The sequence below is a fragment of the Sciurus carolinensis genome, chromosome 7, assembly GCF_902686445.1.
Source record: "Sciurus carolinensis chromosome 7, mSciCar1.2, whole genome shotgun sequence".
Lineage (NCBI taxonomy): Eukaryota > Metazoa > Chordata > Mammalia > Rodentia > Sciuridae > Sciurus > Sciurus carolinensis.
The window spans coordinates 94426817-94450055 of NC_062219.1; the positions used below are offsets into that span (position 1 = coordinate 94426817).

Below are 23239 nucleotides of genomic sequence, written 5' to 3' on the forward strand. Positions count from 1 at the left end.
ATACCTGATAGAGAAAACAGTTGACCCAAATCTACATCTTGCTGGCTTAGGAACAGACTTCATTAACAAGACTACTAAAGTATAAGAAGTAAAATCAAGAATCAAAAATGATTCTAAGATGCTTCCTTACTGCAAAGAAAACAATTAAGAATGTGAAGGCCTACAGAATGGGAAAAAACCTTTATCACTGGCACTATAAACAATCTTTTAAGCATGAAAGATAAATAAAAGATATTTAGAAAAAAATGGGAGCACCACAGCAAACTTCTTAAAAGGATATGGTTTTATCTCACTCTTCTGTGGAATCTAAAATATTTGATCCCATAGAAGTTGAAGGTGCACTGGTACTTAGCAGAAAGGAGAGTAGGGGCAGGGGAATGAGGAAATATTGATCTGTAGGTACTGAGTTCCAGTTAAGATTGGGAAGTTAGGATTGCACAATCCAGTTAGGATTGCACAATAGGGTACTGTAGGTAACAATAGCATACTGTACATTTCAAAAAAACAGTAGAAGAAAGAATTTTGGAAAATTTTCACCATAAAAAATATGATAAGTGAGTGAATAAATATTTATAACAATTTAAACATTGTAATAGACCATCTTTCAAACCTCAGAGGGAGGATTGGGGAGACAGTTCTGGAAGAATATCCACGATGGCTGGGCAGGGGAAGCAGCAGGTACAGTTTAAGCTGGCGATGGTGGGTGACTTCGTTTGTGAAGGTCACCTGACTGGCAAGTTGGAGAAGAGGTATGGTAGCCACTGTGGGCATGGAGTGCTACCCACTTGTCTTCCACATCAACAGAGGGCCCATCAAGTTCAATGTCTGTGGCGGGAGAGACCCGGGGCCCAGGGTTACGTCACATGCATCCAAGATGGCAACTGGCAGAGAGCCAAAGGACATGCTGAATGTGCCTTGAGAAAAACAGGAAGCATTTACCATTGGCTGTATGATAATTAGTTCAGCTGCTTAGCGTGTAGACAGATATATCTTACATGTATGCTTGAGCTCGTGATCCCTTGACCTTTAATAGGATTGGATGGACATATCTGATTACAATTGCTTATGCATGAGACTGCTTATATATCGAGGGTGTTATCCAAATAAAGGGAAGCTGCTTCATGAACTTCTGAAGTGTACGTGTCGTTTGTCCCGCTGGTCGGCGGCAAGTGGTAGCCCATACAGGGAACGGTGAGCGCTCAGGTAAGTAATAAGAAAATTTTTTACTAGCACAGTCAACTAGCAGTCAACTAGCAGGTTTCCCTATTTGAGGAAACGGTAGCCTTAAGGTTTAACGGAAGGTTCCCCTAGTGCGGGACCGTAACAGAAGGTTCCCCTAGTGAGGGAACGTAACGAAAGGCTGTCCCAAGAGACAGCAAAGGACATCCTGTAGTAAATGAATATGTGTAAGGTGTTATTTGTGTTACCTTTTCTTGTTTGGTTTCTGTTTGTTGTTGTTGTGGCGATATGGACATTAGTTCGTTTCTGACTTCCAAAAAACCAAAATTTCAAGAACAGTTAAGAGAAGGGGAAAAGATATTGGAAACTGTAAAAGAGGAACAGTCAAGTTGAGCTTCTAAAAGAGAAAGTAGATGTTCAGACTCAGAACAGGGATGTGACTCTGAAGAACAGGAGATATCTGAGACAGAGCTAGAAAAGAAGTTCTCTCAGTGGCATTTAACCCCTACCACGCCACACCCTCCGGCATATAATCCAGATCACTACTCTTTTCCAAGTTGTAGGGGTGCATGTACTTGCTGCACAGGGGTGGCCCCCAGAGAGTGGGCTGATGTAGAATCTTGATCAGTGTTCCCAATATTTCCAGTATTTGAAGATCAAAACAATCAGAGATATCATCAAATATTAGATATAAAATCAGTAAAACAGTTAAAAGAGGCAGTTATGTACTATGGAGTACAAGCTGCATTTACCATTTCTTTATTAGAGAATGTTGCAAGTCAAAATCTTACTCTGACTGATTGGGGTAATTTAGCAAAGGCATGTTTATCTGGGGGACAATATCTCATGTGGAAGGTGGCTAACCAGGAGTTATGCTCTGATACTGCATGACGTAATGCAGTTGCGAGCAATCCTCAATGGAATCTAAACATGCTGACAGGCCAAGGACCATATGAAGGAAAAGGTAATCAGATTAATTTCCACCCCGGTGTGTATCAACAAATTAGTGCTGCTGCCACTAAAGCTTGGAAAACGCTTTCAGGTGCTGGAGATCTTCAAGGACAGTTATCTAAAGTTATTCAAGGTCATAATGAACCCTATGCTGATTTTGTAGACAGATTGATTCAAACAGCAGGACGAATATTTGGAGATGTGGACCAGGCTATGCCTTTAGTCAAACAGCTTGCATATGAGCAAGCAAATAAATGGTGTAAAGAAGCAATAAGACCTTGGAAAAACAAAGACCTTGGAGCCTACTTAAAGGCTTGTAGGGATATTAATGAGACTTTTATTCAAGGTCAGGTGATGGCTGCAGCACTTGCACAGGGTCTTAGAGGTAATACCAGCTCTCACCCAGGCCAGCAGTGTTATCAATGTAAACAATTTGGACACATGAAAAAGGACTGCCCCCAAGGTTCTGAGCCAAAACTATGTCCCAGATGTAAAAAAGGGAAACACTGGGCAAGTGACTGTAAACCAACTAGAGACAAAGATGGTAACCCTTTACCTTCAAGAAATGGAAATCAGAGCCCCCGGCCTCGGGGCCCACAAATATACGGGGCTATCCAGTCCATATCTTGGACCCATTACCCCTTGACTCCCCAATTAGACAAACAAGAGGAAGCACAGGATTGGACCTCTGTGCCTCAGCCAGAGCAATATTAACTCCAGAGATGGGAGTACAACCAATACCAACTTCGGTTGTCGGCCCATTACCTAAAGGATCAGTGGGACTAACTCTGGGGAGCAGTTCTTCTGCTTTGAAAGGATTAAATATTGTCCCTGGAGTTATAAACCCTGATTTTACAGGAGAACTAAAAATCCTTGCTTCTTCACCAAGAGGTGTAGCAATAATAACTCAGGGTGATCGCATAGCACAATTGTTGGTCTTACCCAGCTGCCATGATCAATATCCATCAAATATTATTAAGGGAAATAAAGAATTAGGTTCTACTGGCCAAAATATGGTCATGTTAACATTGGATTTAAAAGATAGACCTATGAAAAAGTTAGTGATAGAAGGTAAAAGTTTTGAGGCTTATTAGATACTGGGGCTGACAAAAGTATTATCAAAATTACAGAATGGCCCAAAGACTGGCCACTTCAACAGGCAGATCAGACTTTGAGGGCATTGGGTATACTTCCAATCTTAACAAGACTGCAGCCATATTAAAATGGAACGATGAGGAAGGTTATAATGGTACGTCCAACCTTACATCCTTGATCTCTCCTTTACGGGAGATTCCTGGTAAACTTGTGCGGGAACAGATGGAACATCATGGAACAGATGGATTTACATCTCACATCCAAGATCCCATACAGTAATCTAAAAGCTAATCAAATGATGTTAGCCCAAGGACACATATGGGGAAAAGGTCTTGGAAAAAATAGTCAAGGACCTACTTCACCCATTTTAGTTACTCCAAAACAAGATAAACAGGGATTGGACTTTTGTTAGGGACCACTGAAGCAATTAAAATAACATGGAAATCTGATAAACCTGTCTGGGTCCCTCAGTGGCCCCTCTCAAAAGACAAATTAGAAACGGCCCAGCAATTGGTTAAAGAACAACTAGAGGCCAGACACATCAAACCATCCACCTCTCATTTCAACACACCAATATCCATAATAAAAAAGAAATAAGGAAAACGGAGGCTATTACATGACCTAAGAGCAGTAAATTCTATAATGGAGCCCATGAGACCCATTCAATTAGGATTACCTAGTTTATCGACTATCCCAGTTAATTGGCCCTCCATTGTAATTGACATAAAAGATTGCTTCTTTTCCATTCTGTTACATCCCTCAGACACCAAAAGGTTTGCATTTACTGTGCCCTCACTTAATAATAGCTCTCCTAATAAAAGATATGTATGGATAGTCCTCCCACAAGGCATGGCCAATAGTCCCACTATGTGTCAAATATATGTAGACAAGGCTATTGAACCCATACACCTAGCAAACCCTCAACTTTTAATCTATCATCATATGGATGATATTTTGCTAGCTCATAAGGAAAATCCTGTCTTAGAGCAATGTTATAATTCCTTACTAAAGTCACTGGAAAGATGGGGCTTACATATTGCCATTGATAAAGTACAAATGACAGACACCAAAAACTTCCTGGGATCTATCATAAATGCAACTATGGTTAAAACCATAAAAATTACTGTTCAGGTGGACAAACTTAGAACTTTAAATGATTTTCAAAACTTTTGGGTGATATTAATTGGATTAGACCTTACCTTCATTTACCCACCTCAAGTTTGGGCCCCCTGTTTGATATTCTTAAAGGTGATTCTGACCCCCTTTCTAAGCGGGTGCTTACCCCTAAGGCTCGAACAGCTCTCAAGCTTGTTGAAACAGCTATGGAAAAGGTTCATCTTGATCGTATTGACCTAGCTAAGCCTTTATCATTCATTGTCTTGGTCACAAATAAGTTACCCATAGGAGTGTTTTGGCAAAAGAGTCCTATTCTATGGGTTCACATGAATTATGCCCCTAACAAGGTCTTATCCTTGTTTACTGAATCTGTGGCAGAATTAATCCTTAAGGCATTAAAACTATCCCTTTCCACCTTTGAATCAAATCCCTCAACAATCACTACTCCATATACTACAGATCAGATACAATATCTTATTAATAATTCAAATTCATGAGCTATAGTCTTTACTAGTACTTCTGCTGTGTTTGACAATCATTTGCCATCTGATCCTCTTCTCTAATTTTGGAGTCAACATCCTATAATTTTCCCTAAAGTCACCCAAAAAGAACCTATTATAGGAGCTACCCTTATATTTATTTTTGGATCAAAAAATGGTACGGGTGCTATTACTATAGATAATGTTACAGAAACATTGCTGTTTAATACTCTATCTGCACAACAAACAGAACTGTTAGTAACTATAGAAGTATTCAAAACCCACCATGAGCCTTTTAACCTATTCTCTGATAGCAAATACATTGCTAATGCTGTTCAAAATTTAGAATTAACTGGTCTGATTTCCCTCAGTTACCCTATTACTAAATATTTACAATGCTTACAAAAACTTATCTGGGACAGAAAAGATTCTTTTTTTATTGGGCATATTTGGGCTCTTATTGGCCTCCCAGGTCCTCTAAGTTTACACAATGATTTAACAGACACGGCCACCAGAGACCCACACATCTTTAATACACTTGAAAATACAAAAACTTTTCATTCCAAATTTCATGTAAATGCTTCCACTCTATGTACACGCTATAAAATTACTAAGGCAACAGCTCGGGACATAGTCAAGTCTTGTGCTAAATGTGTTACACTTATTCCTAACCCCTCATTAGGAGTAAATCCTAAAGAGCTTCAGCCCAATCATATTTGGCAAATGAATGTAACTCATCATTCAGAATTTGGAAAACTACAATTCATCCATGTGTCAATAGATAATTTTTCAGGATTTATTATGGCCTCTGCTCACTCTGGAGAAAAAAACAAAGATGTGATAACCCACTGTTTGCATTCTTTCTCCATCCTAGGGGTTCCCAAACAAATTAAAACAGATAATGGTCCTGGATATATGTCCCAGGACTTTAAACAATTTTGTTCCACCTTTGGTATTCAACATGTCACAGGAATTCCCTATAATACTACTGGACAAAGCATTGTTGAGCGTGCCCATTTAATGCTTAAAAACATGCTTTATAAACAAAAAGGAGGAATAGGGGCATCATACAGATCCCCAAAAGACAAATTATCTGTTGCCTTGTTCATCTTAAATTTTTTAAATCTCGATTCTGAGGGCTGATCGGCTGCTGACCGTCATTCAGAGCCTAATAAAAAACATGTACCTCAAGTGCTCTGGAAGGACATTCTATCAGGACAATGGAAAGGCCCTGATTCAGTGTTAATCTGGACCCAAGGATCTGTTTGTGTTTTCCCACAGGACGCACAATTGCCAATTTGGGTGCTGGAGAGATTGGTCAAGGCCTCAACAGAGACCCAAAAACAGGAAGAAGATGAGGAGGCTTTTCCCACTGATGGTGTTGGCGATTTCTCACCAAGTTAATGGAGGAGACTCACGTGAACTATGGGGGATAGTAAAGATGTGGCCCTATCCTGTACCCCTTACCAATTCTTCTATTCTATATCCCTCCTATTTTTACAACAATTGGCCACATTTCTCCAGTCTGCTGTTTAACGGGGAAAAGAATGGTTTGGGTTTTTGTCCGTGGGAGGTCTATTGTGTGTTGTATCTGTTCGGTGCTTATAGCGTTTATACAAAATGTGTATACATTGGCGCAGAGAAACAGCCATTATTCGCCAAGCTCTCATCGCAATCGATGCTGGCTCATCCCCCCAAGTCTGGTTAAATATGCTGGACCAGTAGTCAAAGATGGGTAAGATTCATGGGGAGCTCATACCGACCTAAGACAGGAAATGAGGGCTAGAGCCTCATTGTCCAATGACAGGTAAGGATGTGGCTCCATCCTGGACAACCTAAGACAGGCACAGTCTCTTTTATAAACAGATAGGGGGCGATGTGGTGGGCGAGACCCGGGGCCCAGGGTTACGCCACATGCATGAACTTCTGAAGTGTACGTGTCGTTTGTCCCGCTGGTCAGCGGCAAGCGGCAACGTCTGGGACGTGCTGGACCAGATGTTCAGAGTCCTGTGGGCCACTATACCCAAGCCCAATGTGCCATTATAATATTTGATGTCACATCAAGAGTTACTTACAAGAATGTGCCTAACTGGCATAGAGGTCTGCTTGAGTGTGTAAAAACATCCCCATTATGTTGTGTGGCAACAAAGTAGGCATTAAGGACAGGGATGTGAAGGCAAAATCTTTATTTATTTATTTATTTATTTACTTACTTACTTTTGTCTGCCAGGAAAGAAGAATCTTCAGTACTATGACATCTCTGCCAAAAGTAACTATAGCTTTGAGAAACCCTTCCTCTGGCTTGCTAGAAAGCTCACTGGAGACCCTACCTTGGAGTTTGTTGCCATGCCTGCTCTTGCCACCAGAGGATGTCAGGGACACTACTTTGGCAGCGCAGTATGAGCATGAGTAAGAGGTTGCTCAGTCAAGGGCCCTACGGGACGAGGATGAGGACCCATGAGAAAATGAAGCTCGAGCTTGGCTTTCGGAGTCTAGTTCTATAGGCAACTGTCCTGTGAAGTCAGTGGTGCTGCATGCGTGCCACTTTACTAAAATCTAGCTGAGCAGGAAATAATCACAGTGAAAATGTACTATGTGGGTTAATCTAAACATTGACTCTACAACATGATAATATCAACATCTTGGGCAGTTATATACAGAATAGCATAAAAATACTAACATATGTTTGAAGAAGTTTAAATGTATTTAACATTTTTAAAGTCCTTGTATTTTCTGGCATGTACTTCAAGTACCAATTTACATTAAAATATAAGCTAATTACAAATATTTCAGGCCCTAAACAAAACACAAAGTAGTAACAGGGTGTGTAAATATTATTTTAAAGAAGGGGGAGAGTGAAATGACAAAATAACCCCCCAAATATTTTAACAAATGGAAAATATAGAGAAGATGAAACAAATGGAAAATAAATAGTATTTAGACATATTTAAACCCAAATATAAAGTTAATTGCATGAATATGAATGAACTCAAAACTCTGGATAAAAAACAAAAGTAAAAGTAACATGAGATGAAAGTACCCAGAAATGGTTATGTATTAGGAAATATGTTTATTCTTTATGAATATATCTTATAATATTTAAGATAAAATTTAAGATGAAAGAGCTTTGAACTGATGCTAAATAACATAGCTGAAATTTATGAAGTCAAAATTTTAGATGAACTATTAGAAAATCATTTAAAAATAAATATCATTAGGACCTCTAATTTATTTATATTTTATATATATGTACACAGATTTCTGTATTCTTGTTATTATATTTATGCCCATGAATAAACATAAGCATGTAATTCCAACATTTTAGTATACACTGAAACTACCTGGGCAAGAAAGTCTACATTTGATGGAAATTGATGCAATATACAAGATTAAATTGTTAATTTGAAAGTGTTATATATATACTGTGCAATAAGTTTAATTATTAAACAACTGAGTAGTAACTGAAAATAAGTGAGAATTGGGACTGAAATAAACAGGTACAAGTATAAGAATGACATTTTTCCAATGGGAATTAATTTACTGGCTGCAAATCTTAACTTACTTTCTGAGTTTATAATCTCATTAAAGAGGCAAAGTTTGGAGGTCATTGGGGAAATTTCTTCAAGCAGGTCAGAATTTCCCTATTGCCATCTGGTAGCCTTCTTATTCAGAAAAATTTAGTTGTTAGCCCAGGCAACCTTAACAAGTGGGTGGAGGCCAACTAATTTGATCACCATCCAGAATATCAGAATACCACTACAAGATTCGTAAATTTCAGCAACACCAGGGGAATGTTTCCTCTTGATTTTTAAATACCATTATAGTTTAAGTAACATAGTTGTCAAATCTCATTCTCTTTCCCTCAGGCCCTGAGTATACTCTGCATTCATAATTCTATGTGATAGGCCAATATTATTCTGGGCTTGTATACTTAGGGAGTTTTTATCATTTCATAACTTTACTATTTGTTTGGCACTACATGATTTCTTTATATTTTTATAGTTTTCTAATTTTTCAAAAATTTGCTTTCATGTTATATAAACATGATTTCAATTCCTGCTGAAGGAAAAAATACCTTACCAAAATGACATTTTTTGTGAATAGAAGATAGCATGACTTTTATTGCTATCAGGGCACGTCTTAAGAGACCTGTAATCTGCCCACCTTCAAAAATGCTGACTAAATCCAAAACACAGTACAACAGTAGCCAAAAATGCAAGACAGGAAAATATGTGTCTCTTGTATTTCTCATAAAATAATGTGGCTTTTGTATCTTCTGTTGTTCTCATTACAACATAAAATTAATCTTGGCCTGGTCTCATTAATAAGAAATCTCTGTTTTTTTAAATTTAAATATCATGTAAAATCTAGAAAAATGGACAAACTCTGCATAGTAAATATAAATGCAATTGCAAAGTAGAATATTAGAATTATGCCACAAAATGTATCAGAAAATAACCTAGACCTTAAATACTACCCTCAGGCCAAATTATTGTTTTAAAATTTCAGATTTATTTTGTATTTTTGGAAAAGATATCTAAAAAGCAATAATAACTTTTAAATCTATCATTAGATTCCCTTCAACATGAATATTGGAGTTTCCAGAATTGCTTTGAAACTATTTTCTTTCAAGCTTGCATATTAATGTTAGTGAGAACTTTAGCCAGGAAAAACAAAGGGTTGACAATAGCAATCTATGTCATATCAGAATATGTAGCAGATAGAAGTTATTCAAATTCACTTAGAACTTAAAAGAAAGAAACACAGATCAACCTGCAATAGATAAACATATTTTTTTAGGAACTTTTAGTTTGCTTTTGTTATTTGTTCTTTTTTAGTTATAAATGACAGTAGAGCCTATGTTGTTATATTTATGCAAACATGGAGTATATTGTATTCTAATTAGGATTCCATTCCTGTGGATGTAAACAATGACAAGATTCACCGTGGTGTTTTCATATATGTATGTGGGGAAATTCCAGTTTATTCCCTTGCTTTTTAAGATATTTCACTCTTGTTTTAAAGAAGAACAGAATACCTCTTACAACAGGAACAGTATACAAAGAAATTTGGGCTAATCAGATGTGTTATGATGGGCTACAAAGCTTACTGTTTCATAAAGAGTTTGTAATCAAGCATTTTTAAATATGCTTTAATAAAATTGTGTCAACTACCTGTGCATGCATTCATCTATCTACAATATACTTATGCTTATGTGCATGTATTTACTTAGCTTGAAAAAAGGTATTAAATATAAGGTCATAGAGAATAATTCTGTATTTAAAACTATGTATTTGTGTTGTACCTTCCATAATGAAGCACCAAATGAGAGATACATGGAGTTATGTCAGCATTAAACCTCGATATATGTTAGGATATTTTCAAAAAAGTAGAGATGTGATCTTATTTTATAGCATTTAATGATGCTGCATTAACTTATTAATTTTAATGGAGTTATGAGCACATATGGTAAATTTTTTGTTTAGAAAACATTATTTCTTTTTGAATACTACTTAATAAATAGCTGCTTATTTATTTTTGGTCATATCCAAATAAAGTATACTAGCTTTATTAATGTTGTGACTATAGACAATTAAAATAATGTTATTGAAAGCAAAATGGTATAACAAACAATTTCCATATGGCTATTTTTTAAATCAGAGTGAAAGAATGAAATTTTACCACATTTCTTTCTGAGAACCTAAGTTTTCCATGACCTGAAAGACATTACCCTCATGAAATGTGTGGCTACAGCAAGGAACAGCTCATGATATGAAACTGGCATGAGTATAGAGGCAAATTAGAGCTCACAAGGACCTGGGAAATGTGCCATGATTATTTTCATTGGATGATAATATTAGCATTTTTCTACTGTTCTAGAAGTAATAGTGCATTAAATTTTTGGAAAAGTTTTAACACTTACCCTATCAAGTTAAGATCTTCTAAGTAGATTTTAAGAGGGGCCATGGAAATGGCAAAAAGATTAAAAAAATTCTAAAAACCTACTGTTTTATAGGTCAGCAATTAATTTTTTTAGGTTTATGCACATGCAGATTAATTCATATAATGTAAGCAGCAAATGTAAAGCCCATAAAAATGTGCAACATAAAGGTAGAAAATGTAGTAATAATGAAGCTGAAAAGTATATTCTTTTTATTAGATCTGTTTAAGTTTAAAGAAGATAATTTGACATTATTTTCTTCTCTTAGACAAGCATATATATTGGCAACTCAGTTGTGAAAATGAGAGAAAAGTAAAACTAAACAGAATCTGAAATAAGAAAGGAGTGGGATGTGGTGGCATACTCCTCAAATCACAGTGACACTGGGGGCTTAGATGGAAGGATCACAAGTTCTAGACCAGCCTCAACAACTTAGGGAGACTCACAGCAACTTACTAGGTAGTGTAAATGGATGATAAAGTACCCCTAGATTCACTCAATCTCCAGTACCAAAAGAAAAAAAGAAAAATAGGAAATAAAAAGAGTTAACTATTATTGCAGTAGACGATATATTAATCCATAAAAACAATAATGAGCACCAAAAAGTCAGATTTGTGATATAAGGAATAAATGTGAAAGATTTCTAAAAAGCGTAAAGAAAAGAAAAACCCAAGTGATATAATTAAAAAATAAAACAATGAAGTGCCAATATATTGATAATTGATATTTCTAAATGAAAAAAATACATTAAGCAATAATAGTAATAGGGTAAAAAGTAAAATGGATTTCTAACATGTATAAAATAGCTACCATTATCATTTGAAAATTTTAAGACATATGTGAATGTATTAAATTGAATATCATGAGCTTAAAATATTTAAAAAAAAAATAATGGGCTGGGGATGTACCTCAGTTGGTAAAGTACTTGCCTCAAAAGTGCCAAAAAAAAAAAAAATATATATATATATATATATAAAAGACTAGTAAAGAATAAGACTTATTCTTCCCAAATTTCAATGTCCCCATTTAGAGCAGTATCTATAGAGGTTAATGATTAAAAATTATTAACAAACAATGTTGAATCCTATTTTACATATAAGAAGACAAGGAAAAATTGTAGTACATACTACAATTCACCATTTTTCAATTGACTTAGATAAATCAGTATCACTTTGAATAGTTGAAAGTACGCTATATTAATAGATAATGATTATTAAAATTATGCATTTTCTTATTGGACCATGTATAATAATATATAACATCACTAAAACAGCAAAACTTAGTGTTTGTTTTTGTATATATTTAAGTGTGTCTACTATTCTGCATATTTTACATTCCAGCATTTATATTCTTAAATTTTTCTTAATATGTCCCAAATAATGAGAAATTAAAACTAAAATTTGGAACAAATCATGTAAAAATGTAAGTTTATATGAAAATCTTACCAATGGTTCTTCACGCAGTCATTCTGGGAAGGAAGGCAGTCAGTATCACATTAAAAGGAATAATTTTTAAGTGAATAATTTAACTTTAAAACAATGAAGTATTTATTCATTATTTTTGGAAAAATTTTCATTTAAATTTTTGGTGCATTTAGTAGCAAACCATTCTTTAGTACAGATAATCTACTAACAGTAATATCAAATAACTATTTTCAAAAGTAAAACATTTAATTCTGTCTTTAAAAGATTATATTTACTAACACTGTATGTTTGATATATTTTTCTTCACAGCCTAGTCGATTTTACTAGGTGACAATAGTGTTAAATTAAAAGAGAAAACACAAATATTAACTATACAAAAATTATCTTTATTAAATAAAACAGATTTTTTAAAGAAAACACACACGCTATGTTGACATATGCTTTAAATATTTGTTATTGTGTGTATTATCTTTTGTATGTATATAGTTATGAAACAATAAAAAGGTAAGGTAATTTAGTTATTTTAAACACAATATGATATTAATCTGCTGGATGAATTTGCAGACTATAAAATAAAGCATATTACTCAGAATATTTAGTGAGAATGTTCCATATTGATTATCTACATTCCTTTGGGTTTTTTCTTAAAGTTATTTTTCTTGAAAACATAGAATTTTTTATTGAAAATTATATTATATGTCTTTTATTTATAAGTATCAATATGTTTGGATTAAACTTAACAATTTTGATTCTATGTAAAATGTTTTGTTTCTGAACTCTGATATTTTATTTAACTTAGAGGTGTTTGGTTATGTATAACTGAGAGGATTATAGCAGGGGGACCACTTTTATATTTCTTGGCTTATTAAGTATCTGAATAAATGTATTTTACTCTTTTTATTCTACGGAATATGTGATAACCAGTTGTGAGTTATGACAAATTGTAAAATTGATAATTATACAAATTATAGTCATATATATATATATAACATAACTCCCTAGCTGTCTCCTATAGAGGAGTTCTTTCAATTTTAAAACTAACAGTAGTAACAGAATAGTAAGAAAAAAAAATGATATAACAAATTTATTAGGTTTTATTGTATTTTTCCAATTACACACTATATGAAATTTACCTTGGAAAATATTTAGGACCCAATATAGACTACTACTAATCATAATAATCTAATAATGTATTGATTTTTACCTTTTATGTATCTGTTTTTACTTTTTATACTAGAAAGAAAAATAAAAATTCTATTTATATTGCACATTCCCAGCTTTTCTGAGTAAAATTATTTCCATTACCAAGTTTAGTTTATGTATCTTTTCCAAGACAGACTTCCTATTATCATTGTACTTAAAGTTCTTGCATTCTTTCACTTTTAGGCAGCTGCAAGATATCAGTACACAGGACACCTAACAGATAAGCTCTCAATCCTCTGCAAGGAATAGCAGGGATTTATAACAGACTTCATTTCATGAGCAGAGTAAAGGGTATAAGAGATCAAAAATATCAACATTAGGAGATCAAAATATGGGCAGAGGCAATACCACATAACATATGCTGGTTTCTCCTGCAAAACCAGTGGCATTTGGGGAAATGAGGTAAATTACAAAAAACTTATTGAAGAGTCCAGTAGTTTGAGAAACTCTACAGAAGCTTTTTAACTATCCAAATAAGAAAAAGAATCAATAACACATAAATGATATTAGATTTATTCATAAAAATCTCCCAGATATAGAGCAATAAAATATTAATAAATGGAAACATTATACACATAATTTGATATTGACATATTAAGATGCCTTTATGGAAGTTCACTATAAGTGATGTCTTTTGATAATATCCACTATTGTTTTAAAATTGTTGTAGCTCATTCAGCCACAGGAATATAAGATTATTATGGTATTTATTTAACAAAACAGATTACATTCCCCAAGTCCATTCCCCATTATCCAGTAAATTAGTTAAACTTACAAGGTTAAAATTATACACGAAAACATACTTAAAAATCTGTGTATACATAATTATTTTAGTTCTTTTTACTTTTTCTTATGTCTCATACTTTTAGTTATTTTGAGACAACTAAATGCCTTTAATCTTAGTTTCTTTTTTTCTATTAAAAAGGTTTATTTGAAATTTGACATAAGTAAAATTTTAAATTAGAAATACCATGTTATGGGTAAAAGGAAGGGGAATTATTATTTTAGAAATGGACTTATCCCCTGAAGGACCCACAGGACCCACAGGACCTGAGGAGGGCATTCATTAGAAGAAGTGCCCAATGCCATTTGCTTTCAATCCATTTCTATTCTGTTTTTGACATGGTTCCTAGTGAATGTACATGATTCTTCTCTCTGATGCTATATATGATTACCAAGTCATGATCCTTTCTTAGTTGAGATATCAAGTAAAATACTGGCATATGCGAGAATGATTACACATTCAAATGTACATTTATGTGATCTTTCAAAAGTATGCAGCTGCAAGCATTCACAGAGTTATATTAAGATTGATCTTTCTGAAATGCAAGAAAATAACATAATGCACATGCTCAGGACACTATTTCCAACTTTTGCAACTTTATTTCAAAGCCTAACTTCCAGTGACTAAGCAGAGACTTTAATTATTCCACAATTAGAACTGTATACTTGTTGAGTTATCAAAGGAGGTTATTTATCTGTAATTATAATAAAAATCCCTCTGAAATTGTTAAAAATTTACATTTACCTTAAATTGTGCTAGTTTAACTTATAGATACTATGTTAAATGAATGGATAAATATCAAATAAATTTACTCAAAATTTAAAAACACCCACAGATATTTTTTCATTTATTTTTTAATTCTTACAAACTTAGAAAAGAAATATATGAAATTCCAGGTACTTCAAGTGTGTGCACATATACATAATTTACATAGAAATAATAAAACTTCACTAAGGAAATATCAAATTAGTACTGGAAAAGAGGGGTAGGGGTGGGGGGAAGGAAAAATAGCAGAATGAATCAAACATCATTACCCTTTGTAAATATATGATAACACAAATGGTATGCCTCTACTTCATGTACAATCAGAGAAACAAGTTGCACTCCTTTTGTTTACAATAAAAAAATTAAAAAACAAAATAACACTTGGGATTATAATTTCATATCACAGGAATGTGAAATACTACATCTCCCAAAGACTTATATTCATGGATAAATAACAAAACAATATTGGAGTGATGTATAAATAGTTCCTAAAAATTCATCAAAGTGCATATGCAAGTTTTGCAGTTATAGACATGTATAATACAAATTTTGTACAATTAATTCACAAGTATAACTTAAAAATAACATTTAAAAACATTGCCTAAATAAGTTACCAAAGAGGAAGTACATTTGTAGTTATCTAACACATCTGGAAAATGTAGGTTCTCTTACCCACCGTGTCTGCTGTCTGTAGACATTTGTTTTTGAACAATATGTCTCCTCCTGAGATCACTCACCAATAGTCATGCAGAATTGGGGGTGGCATGGGTGACAGGGGGAGGGAGGAGCTGACTGCAGGGACATGCTTTTCATTAAAGACTTATTGTGTGTGGATTGGAAGAGTGATTAAAAACTTGAAATTACCAACTGTCTTTTAAAAATTAGCTCTTGAATAGGTAGGGGAAATCAGAGTTAAGTTTATCAAGCTAAGGTGCTGTAAGAATAGCAAAACAAAAACAAAAACAAGTCAGGTTGTGCTAGTCAGTTCCTTCCTTGTTAAGTGACATGATAGAAGGATGCTATAACAAATAATTGCTGGCTGGGCTGACTCTGTGTCCAACTTATACTGAAAATGCTCTAGGAAAGCCTACTTGCCTTAGGTCATTATTATTTAAGTGATTTCCTTCTAGGAAAATAAGATATTTTGAGAAACCTGTCTCTATTTCTCAGGTTACTAAATGTCAAAATCATAAAATTGAATTCATATTAATAAGAGAATGGACAGATTTTCTTTTTGTAAAATTATAAGTAATTTTAAGTTATCAAGATATCATGAAATGGAGGAAAGGTACATGTAAATCTAAATTTCAAAGGGGGAAGTAATTTATGTTGATTTTTAGCATCGATCCCAAGATTATTTAAAGAATATTTGATGGAGTATTTAGACTAGAAGTACATTCATTCATTCAATAAATAATTGACAATTATTATGATGATTATTGATTAGGCATGCTCGTATTTTGAGGGGAGTACTTACGGAAATCCCAAGTGAACAAACGGATTCTCTAGCCTACAGGCAGCTAAATTTTTAATGGAGTAACTAAGATAAATATGAGCAAGGGAAAATACATTAGATGCCCAAAGCATGACATGATATAAAGGCAAATGTAAAGTGGTTGAACAGAGAGCAATATGGTGAGTAGGGTGCTAATTTAGGCTTAGGGGAAAGGGAGAAATATAAGTAAGTGACATTTTAAATAGAGAGGTATATAAAATGAAGTAAATAATTTTGTGAAGACCAGGAGGAAGAATGTTTCATGCAGGATCCCTGAGCATCAAGATCCTAATTTAGTCAAGGACTCTGTCATTTAAGATCTTAGAGGTCCCTGTTAAAAACATGACTTACCAAGAATTAACTATGATATCCTATATTCATATACTATTTGGAAAATACTGAATGACTGAGTGACAGTACTTGTAGTCAACTATGTACCTAGGTATCTATGTATTTAGCTATAATCTAACATTTATCACTCATAATATCAAGTAATAAAGAGAAAATCATGAACTAATTAGAAGTTCAGCAACAGGTGGTAAACTATATCCAAAGATTGAGCATTTCAAAGTTAATTTCCATGCCCTGAGCTCTTACCTCCCACCTCCTACAGTAAATAAAACCATGCTGAATATTATACTGAACAATTTTGAAATTAACCTTTAAAGACAAGAATTAGATTCTAAATCCAAAATAATTTGACAAGATAAAAGAATGTCATCATGAAAATATAAAACTATGGATATGTATATTGATATGAGCCACTATATTAATCAGGATTCTTGAGAGAAACATACACAATAAAATGTATATACCTATAGACAGAAATGTAAGGAATTGACTTATACAATTATGAAAATTGACAGCTCAGCTCACTAGAGCTACAGTTTACATTTGGAAAACACAAAAGCTGATAGTATAGTTGCTGCCCAAATGCCTCAGATCCAAGACAATGTTCTAGTGCCAGTCAAAATGCCAGCAAGAGCAAGACCTAAGAAAAGTCAAGGTTTCAGTTCAAATCTGAAATCAGGGTGAAAAACTGGATCTTAGATAAAGGCAATCATAAAGAAAGAGGAATTCCCCCTTATTCAGGGGAGGATCAGCATTTTATTCTTTTCAGGTCTCACACTGTTTAGAGGAGGCCTACCTACCTTAGAGACAACATTGTTTCATTCAGTCTATAAGCTTAAATGTTAAAGCTTATGCAAAAATACCTTCACAGAAACATCGAGAAAAATTTTTATCTAAATTTGAGAACCTTATTGCCCAGTCTAGTTGACAAAACTAACCATCATTAAGTCCAACTCCTGATAAACTTTGGTTCTTATAGAATAATCAGTCTCCAAAAGAAAACAATAACAAGGTCTTAATTCTTCCTAATATGAGAACTACTCTGTGTATAATAAAAAATACACTAACCCCTACGCCAGAATAGAAGGAAAAACCTTTCAGTGATATTCTCTCTTCATTTTTCTAGCCTGTAACTTAAATACTGTGATTATCTCCATCAGGTTGATATGTTATAACAAAGTACCATAGACTGGGTAACTAGCATACAGAAGAAATTTATTTCTCACAGTTATTGATCATGTGCCAGCATGATTGGGTTCTGTTAAGGTTCCTCTTCCACTCTTGCAGTATAACTGGTGAATTTTCTAGAGTCTATAGTTAGATGGGCACTAATCCCATTTTTGAGGGTCCCATTTTTATTTCCTAATTATCTCCTAGAGGCCTCCTTTCCTAATACCATCATATGGGGTTATATTTTCAACATATGAATTTGAAGGAAACACAAACAAGTACTGTATTGCAATTAATAAAATTAATAATAATTACTGTTTTAGAAAACCAACATATCTTATGCTAAATGACAAAGGAATAAAAGGAGGAAAAGATTTTAAAAACACACATACATATGCATTCATGACAAAATAAGGCAGTATACATGACAATTATAGTCCTCATATAACTGATTGGGGTGATAGCTAGCATTTATGACTACCTTCTTTCATTATCTATACTGTGCCCCTAACTATCTTCATCAAACACCTCAACTGATCCTTACCTACTTGGGTGACTCAAACCTTCATTCCTGAGGGACTGGGCTATTAATAGTCCTAATGTTTTGGGTCATCATAGTTTTGCTTTACTTAATCAGAGGACCTGGTAATATTAAGATTCCCTAAAGGATCTTCTGTATTACAGATTTAGTCCTTGACTTCCATTGTAAAGCAGTAAAAGTGTTTCCCTGGTAGTCAGGATCAAACTTCATTTAGCATTTTTCTTTGCCTTTTGATTCAGAAGCAGGGAGCGTACAATGTGACTGGGTGGTAGGATTAATTTCCAGTCAGTGGAATCATTATTGTTTCTTAATGGAAGCATTCCTCCCTTTGGCCCTCAGACCAGTAGTAAGCCAAGCATGAGGACAGAGTATAAAGCAAACATTTTGCTAGAGAATGACTAGGGTTAGTAGTAATTCTACTCTCATAATCAATCCTTGATTCCTGAAACAGTGAATTCTGTTTATTGGAGAAGCATTGTACATAGGGTATTTATTCATATCATTCAAACTCTTCTAGAATACTCTTGTGTCGCCATTGTGCACGTGCTCTATCTGAGTCTTCAAACAGTCACCACCATTCTAACAAAATAGCTGCTTACAGATGATAGAAAACATGGAAAGGTCAGTGAATTCCATGAACATGGACACATTGGGTTGAAATTAGTTCCTCATCAAAAGCAAAATTTCATGTGTGCATGCATGAATGTCACAGTGAATCCCGGCCACTGGGTGTATCCACAGGACACTAATTTTAAAAAAAGTAAATTGTAAATGGATTGAAAAGGGATTGGTGGAGTGGAGGGAGGAGACTTGGGAGGAAGTGCTGGGGAGTGAAATGGAGCAGGTTTGGTTCTATGCTTTTGCGATTGTGTCAGGGTGTATTCTGGTATTATATATAACCAAAAAGAATTTTTGCTATATGGAATATCATGATGGTGATTAGGATATTCTGTAAGTATACAGATGGTAGTTTGAGCTTGAGCAGTGCTGCAGAGAAGTCAAATTCCAAACTAATTATTTATTTTTGTCAAAACAAAATGATACCCCTTCCATGATGAAAAATTTTCAAGATAATCAACTTGCTCGCTTATCACTCTTGGGAATGGTGCCATGTGGGAACCTCTTCTCTAAATTTCCTCATCAGCAGCTGTAATGAGGTAAGAATTTTGTGGCTGTTGGAATGGAATCAATGCCTTTTGCATGTGAGAAAGACACTAATTTGGGGGGACTAGGGTGGAATGTTATGGACCGAATAGTTGTGTCCCTCCAAAATTCATATGTTGAATTCTAGTACTCAATGTAATAATATTTGGGGATAGTGCCTTCAGGAGGTTACTAGGTAATGAGAGTAGAGTCCTTATGAATAAGATTAATGCCCTTCCAAGAAGATGCTAAATAACTAGCTGACTCTCTGTCTCCCATGGGACAATACAATCAGAAGTCAACCATCTAAAATCGGGAAGAGGGCCCTCATCACAAACTAACTATTCTGGTTTGCTACTTAACACCACTCAGAACTGTGAGAAATCAATTTCTCATCTATATAGGTCTCTCAATGTATGTTCTAGATAGGTCACTTCGTTATAGCATGTAAAACTGACAAAGAGAAACTCTGTGAACACAGAAATTAAGATTTTTAGATTCACAGACAGAAATCATATCTAACCAGCATACTACAGTGACTTCTTTTGCAGAAACTCAAAATCATCAGGTCCTGCTCAACTCAGAACTGGATATCACAAGTCTGTCACTGCTAGCTGAAAATCATAGAAATGCCACAACTGCCTGGCGCTTGTCTGTTGATGACACCCCATTACACAGCTACCTACTCAGGATGCTCCCTTCTGCATCTAAGTCTTTCACTGGGACATCTAGAATCTAAAACATATACTTACACCTGCTACAAAACAGTCTAGATATGCATATTTTTTTCTTTCTTTTAGCTCACACTTTGGAAAATGAGACATGTAAAGTGAATGAATATAAAATACAGGGAATATATTCAAAGACAAGACAAAATTTGGTGACTGATTATTGAGTAGAATCTGGTTGCCATGTTTATGAGCAGCTACTGACACATAGAGCATGAATTCAGGAGAGAATGAAATGGATCTTGACAAGGCTGTATCACTACAAATAGTTATAGATTAGAGGTGATTTTGCTCTCATACTTTTTTTTTAATTTTTAAAACATTTGCTATCTGAAGAATTAAAATGATTGATTATAAATTTATAACCAAAAGTATAAGGAAGTTTATTGATTTGACATAGCTTTTCAAAATTTATTAACTCAAACTGAACATCAATAAAATATAAGTAAAATTTTTTTTAAAAATTAAAAAATAAAAGCACATACATGAACATAATTTTAAAACAACTGTAATTCACATATATTATCTATATTAATAAAAGATAATTACAGCAAAAAAGTATTTAGATATTAGAATAAAAGATGTTTGTAATGTAAATTCAAAAAATAATATTAAAAGATCATGGCATCTTCCTAAAACCTTATGTTGAACATAACACATATTATGTTACAGAAAAGAAAGTCCTCATTCAAACTTACACGAATTTCTTTCTTCATATAAAATGATATATTTCCTCTTTCTAAATAATAAGAATGACATAATCTCCTTACATTTCCTATTTTAATTTAGTTTGCAGGAAGTTCAAGGTTAGAAGTTTATTTCCAATCTCAGTAACTATCCTGTCCTGGTTTATGTTTTCATAGTCATTTCATTTTTTCTCCATGTCTGTAGGGGATCAATTCTTTATGATTTTCCTCTATTCTTTACCAATGATTTTATTTTGCATTGACCTTTAGTTTTAAGCTTTCACAAATAAAATGTTAAAGACTAGAAGATATTGGAAGATATAAATTATACACAAACATCATAAATGTTAGAAGTTTTCTCTCACTAAATAGGATACTTAAATATGTAATATTCACAATTGTTTTCAAACTTATAAATAAAACATGATTTTTTAATGCAATCTACAACCATAACCATGATTTGCTGTGTACAATTTATCTCTGTAATAATTTGGTTTGTAGGAGCCAAAACTCTTTAATGGGCAGAATCAATTGTAGTGATATATTTTCAATTATGCCTATACATATATTGGCAAAGATACTTTCAGGATTATTACTATATACCAGCAGGTGTTTCCATAAATGTTTGTTAAATAATTATAACTTATTGACTATTCATTGAATATCTGTAATATAGACAGACCTTTGTGAAATATGCAAATTATCATTTCTTAAAGTAAGAGTTATTACATTAAACAATATCCTAAGCATAATAAGATACATGTATATATTTTATTACAGTAGCCAGTTTCCAAACTATAATTAGATACAAGTATCTGTGTGTGTGTATGTGTATGCCTGTGTGTGCTTGCACTTGTGCAAAATTGTTCAAGTTAGCTTAACTGAGGGGCACTCAAATACTCAACCACATCCCCACCCCTATTTTGTATTTTATTTACAGACAGGGTCTCACTGAGTTGCTTCGCACCTGGCTTTTACCAAGCCTGGCTTCGAACTCACAATCCTCCTGCCTCAGCCTCCAGAGCAGCTCGGATTATAGGTTTGTGCCACTGTGCTTGGAAGTCCATACCTACTTTTTTCATGGATTTACAAAGAACAGTTAAAACATTCCATATTTTATAGAAAACAAAAGTTTGTTTTGATTTTAGAGTTCACATATTTAGATTTTGATTTACCCAGCCTGGATTTGCATTTAGCTTGCTTGATACACAGTTGTCTCTGAAGAAGATGTTTACAAATATATGTTCCTGTTCTTTATCTAGATAAATTATGATCTATCAGTTTAAGGTGAAGGACTATTGAAAAATAGTAGTCTGACTTCTGTGTGACTCCATGGTATTCTAAAAATAATTAGATACATATATCGTGTGTGTGTGTGTGTGTGTGTGTGTGTGTGTGTGAGAGAGAGAGAGAGAGAGAGAGAGAGAGAGAGAGAGAGAGACCGAGAGAGAGAGAGAGAGACAGAAATTAAGTTAACTTAATTTCAACAACTATGCCTACTTTTGAAAGGGTAAATGTTAACTACAAAGTAATTAAAGTAATTAAGTACTTTGTAATGATTGGGCATCTCAAACTGAGGCAGATGCTGGTTGGTATCTCTTGCTAGTGAGGTTTTTTCATAGTATCCCTTCACAGTTGTGTGATCAGTAACTTTTTTTTGAGCTATGCATAATTATTTTATTTCAGTGGGAAATTTCTAGTCTAGAAAATGAGAAAGAATATATGACTAAGTATTCTAGAAACAATTTCTAGAAATAATATATAGGGTGAAAAATAGTTTACCCAGTGATAAAATTTGGAGCTTTTCTAAATTTGCATAAGAACAAGCAGGCTTGTTTCCAAATCTGCTCTTCAGAATCACAAGTGTTTCTTAAGAAAGATAGTGAAAATTTCTGGGAGAAGTAAGACTTACCAAAAATAAATAAGTTAATTAATTATTTAAATAAGTCTCAAATTCACATTTTATGCTTGTGATCTGTACATCTAAATCTATCAAGATGTGTATATAAGTATATGTATACACACACACACACACATACATATATATCCAAATGACTGTATTTATCTGTCTATATAGACACAGGTACATCAATCAAGATGTGTGTGTATATATCAGGATGTATAAATACACATATATACTTGTTAAAAATTTAAAAAATGAAAGCATCAATGTTCTATGGTTAAGCAG

General features: G+C 33.9%; 1 protein-coding gene across 1 annotated transcript in view; it reads left to right on the forward strand.

Annotated features, from left to right (window-relative positions):
• Eys (eyes shut homolog) overlaps positions 1 to 23239 on the forward strand; it is a 1705088-nt gene that overhangs the window by 182106 nt on the left and 1499743 nt on the right.